The sequence below is a fragment of the Nicotiana sylvestris genome, chromosome 12, assembly GCF_000393655.2.
Source record: "Nicotiana sylvestris chromosome 12, ASM39365v2, whole genome shotgun sequence".
Classification (NCBI taxonomy): domain Eukaryota; kingdom Viridiplantae; phylum Streptophyta; class Magnoliopsida; order Solanales; family Solanaceae; genus Nicotiana; species Nicotiana sylvestris.
The window spans coordinates 14,486,667-14,491,163 of record NC_091068.1 but is presented as its reverse complement, the minus strand read 5'-3'; the positions used below and the strand labels follow the sequence as shown (position 1 = coordinate 14,491,163).

The 4,497-nt window shown below is 32.7% G+C and overlaps 1 pseudogene; it reads right to left on the bottom strand.

The window, feature by feature from the left end:
* Positions 1 to 272: 272 nt before the first annotated feature.
* Positions 273 to 3,052, bottom strand: LOC104245820 (pectin acetylesterase 8-like; annotated as a pseudogene).
* Between the last annotated feature and the right edge of the window lie 1,445 nt (positions 3,053 to 4,497).

The window sequence follows — 4,497 nt, the reverse complement described above, 5'->3', positions numbered from 1 at the left end:
AATATGCAATAGTAACTTAATCAAATCATCAACAGTTACACTTAATTTCAAAATCAAAGTCAGTAGTCACTTAATTGATATATAAGAGTCTTCTCAATCAAAGTTAATGGCAAGGAATTGTATTCTAATACGTGTATATTTCATGAGCTTAAAAATATCTAGCCATAGATTCATATAAGGGCTTAATTATAACATGTTCGAGGTAAAAAAAAATAAATTCCAATTTGCAACAATGTATATTAACGTTTGAAGAACAATCTTAACCTATCACAAGCGTAGGTTGGCTAACACATCTAAATTCAATACTACTTTTTTGCTCAAAAAAGAAAAAGAGAAGAAGTACAATATCAGCATATCTAATGGCAAGATTCGCCACAAGGATAGGGACAATAAACCTCTTGAAACTCACTCCTATCAAAAACCAGTCTCCAACAGCTTCAGCAATTGTCTGCGTTACTATAAGTTACCATCAAATAATGTCAAATAACAACATAAGGAAATCTAAAAATTATAGTGTGAAAAAAAAGTGACCTTGTTAGCTAATGTTGGAGAGTTATTGTAGGACCAATAGCTTTGTATTTCAATGCCATGGTGGGAATGGCAAGAGGAAATGAAATATCCTCTTGATGTACTTGGTCCTAGTTCGTTTAATGCCTCTAAAAATGTCAACCTAAAATCTGAAACAAAAATATTGAAAAGCAAGTTAGAGAGAGTGTTAGAGAGAGGAATTGTCACATTAAATAAAGAAACCCCATAATTGTCCAGTACCTTGGATAGTTTGCAGTTGATTAGGTGAACAATAATTTAAATTTCCCTTGCAATAATCCCAAACATGTTGAGGGCCAGCTTCTGGAGGAACCAAACTGTGGTTTATCTAATTTTCAAGAATCAAAATTCAAAAAGCAAAAACATTTAGAATATAAGAACGGAAATAAAGGATATAAATTAAATATATAGCTTATATATGAAAAAAATATTTGAACCTGAAAAGAATCGTAGGCTGAATTAATGATGAAAAGGGGTGTGCAAATATGTTGTGCTGCATACTGAGGGAAGAAGCACTGCCAAAATTGAATTGTATATTAATGAGAAATACTATGTTGGCTAATTTTATTTTTTATTCCATAAAAAATATTTCTCTTACCAAACTTGGGTCGTCTAAGCTCAAGGTGCAAGAGAGTGGTAGGTTCTTGGTAGATCCCTAAAGTATACCCAAAAGAGAGTCAATAATTAATGTTTATATACAATAGGTATATGCAAAATAATGCAACAGAAAGTTTTTTTTTTTTTTTAACTGTGGTGTCCGGTGCCCGCATGCGGGCCCGACTATTCCACAGGGCCCTGGGTGCGCGACCATTTTTCAATGCCTCCAATGGCCCTGGGGGAAGCTCGAACCTGGGACCTTGAGGACTTTGTCCTCAGTGGTTTTAACATCTCGGCTACCCCTCAGGGTTATGCAACAGAAAGTTAATGTTCAAATAAAAAGCAATAAAAAATAACAATAGAGAAAATATCTACTAATTAATTATATGGTTCTTACATGCAAAGCAACAACTCTCTTGTAATACTCTTGAATTTGTGGCTCCCCAGTTATAGTTTTTCTGCACAAATTCAACCAAAAATTAGTTAAAAAAGAGAGAACACACTCTTAAAAAATTAATTTTTCATAAATCATGAACTTACACATTCACAAAAAAACCAGCATCAGAAATGCACTTCACTCTAACAGTCATCAATTGGAAAAAAAGTTTGAATTTATCACAATGTAGTATTGCACCCAACCCTCCCGCTGAAGTTCCACCAAGGATGGCCTGTCGTCAAATTTTAAAATTTTATTATATTTCAGCCACTTAAATATTAACAAATAAGAGGACTATGATTTTAATTGAGACGGACATTTTGAGCATATATCATCCCTTTACTGTATAGTAATTCCTCCATGATTGCCTCAAAAATTCTTGCTCCTCTATAATGTAGGTTTGTATCCTGAAATTTGTTGACATTTCTAGTTAGAAAGTTACATCGACAAAGAATTCTAACACAATTAATGAAAGGATTTTTTGACATACTGGATCAACTTTTTTAATATCGCCAGTATATGAAGACTCATCACAATATCTGATCTTGAATAGGTTCCAATTGTAAAAATCTAAATTCAAAAAAAAATAAAAATATTTTCATTAGTTTTCAGTGTCACAAGCCCACAATATCTTATAGAAGGAAAAGAAAATGATAAATACACATAACCTATTTAACCACCTGGATTTAGTTGAGGATCATTGCTTAGGACTCCACTAAAATGAGCTACAATTGGTGCATTATTCGAAGATAAGTCCGTGTGTGCACGATATTTGCAGTCGGAAGTGGTTTCACACCACCCTCCACCCAGAAAACTCAGAGTTGAAGATCAGCCAAAATTTAAATTAAAAAAAAAAATTATAATTTGTGCATGCCTAATTAATTAACCTGAAGGTGAATGAGCCAACTATGAACTCCAGAGCCAGTTCCTGGATAAAAGTGGTATGCAGGTGCACTTCCATCCAAGCATACTATATAAATAAACATTAACACAATCAGCGGAAAAACCAAAGACAATATCTCCAAACTACAAAAGTTAAGATAATGTTTAAATATAAATGAGGAACAAAATGTTCTAAACATTTTGTCACCTGCTCCTTTAGCGATTGCACTATCGAGAATGGTCGTGTTAACATAGAGATCCTCCGCTTCAGTTGTCGTCCAAAGATACAGTACGGAAACTAAACAAAGTAACGTCTAAATGTCAATAAAATACTCTGCATTCGTTGCAATTTATCACTAAATTTTTATATAACTTTGAAATTTGATGGAATATAAACCTTCTTTAGTTCAAAAGTTAAGAGTAAACAGCATATAATATTGAGAGAGAAAGAGAGATTAGAGGAAGTAGTAAGATACGTACAAAGCACTGCAGCCATGAGCACTAAGTTAAAATCCATCAGTTTCGCCATTCCAACAGTCAGACTTGAAGTTATAGAACTAATCTTAGCAGCCAGCTTTCTTAAATGGTTATATCCCATATTAGGTTAGTCTCTGCATGTGACATGCTTATTTTCAAATTCTACAGCAAATAAAATAAATCGGTCCCCCACACACTTATTTGAATTGCTTATAAACGAATAGTATACAAATCTTCTTTAACTTGGTTACTAAAAATGTTGTTGAATATATGACTCTTGCTTTCTAATTTAGGACGACATTATATTTTGCAGGACAAAAATGTTAATGCCTATACATGTGACTCTACAATCATAGCAGACATGAATAACCAAAATTTTTAAGATCGAATGATCAAGTAAGATTTCCCTCAAAAGTATTATCTAACAGAATTTTACATGAATTTTAAGATTATAAATAATTTAGCGAATGCATATAGCCTATTTCTGCTGAAAACAATATACTATATTAATTCTTGAATGTTTGGGATTAATGTGGTTTATATTGTTAGAAAATTTGGGAGAGCAATATAACACAAAATAATACTCAAAACTTCCGAAGAAGAGTTAGCCTAGAGTACATGTAAATATACTAATCATGTCTACACTTCACATATTCCAAAGTACATAGATGATATCTTTAAACATTGTATCTTTCAATGTACATCAATGTGTCCATACTCTAATACGTGTACTAACTTAATATTCTAGTTCATGAACTATTGTTTTTTAACCGTAAGATATAGAGCCTTTTTATAAGCACTGAGATCATAGCTTCAACCAGTTGGTCTTTGTAATAGAACTAAACTTAGCAGTCAGCTTATATTAAATGGTATCCCATACTAGGTTAGTCGATGCATGTGATATGCTTATCATCAAATTCCACAGCCATTTAATTAAATTGGTCCCCACATTCTTAATATTTGAACTGCTTATATATAAATTATTGCACAAATCTTCTTTAACACACGGTTACTAGAAATGGATTTGACTGTGTCCCTTGCCTTCTAATTTTGGAGCACATTTACGTTTTGCAGGACAAAGATATTAATGCATGCCAATGCATGTAATATGCTTCTCCCTGCCATCAGAATATAGAGATAAATGATGAAAATATTAAAGAATTGATCAAGTAAGATTTCCCTCAAAAGTATTATATAATCTAATCTTTAAGGTCTGCATACATACTACCTGTTAGGTGTTTGCCATAATTTTCTTACCATATTTGATTTTCCTATTTGTTGAAGGAAATGACAATATAATTACCTTAATATGGTTTTCCTTTTTGTAGAAGGAAATTATAATTCTCCTATACTTGGCTAGTCCTTTTTCTTGAAAAGGTTTGGACTTCTATAAATTGAGGATCATTCCTTCTCATTCAGCAGCATCCACAATGTAGCCATATGAGGTTTGAGAATCGTGTTTAGGGGGAGAACTTTACGGGACAAGTGTTAGTGTGTCACTTGTGTTTGCCTCTTCGTGAGGTTGTTCTCTCAATATTTTGTACTCTCTTTTTATATAG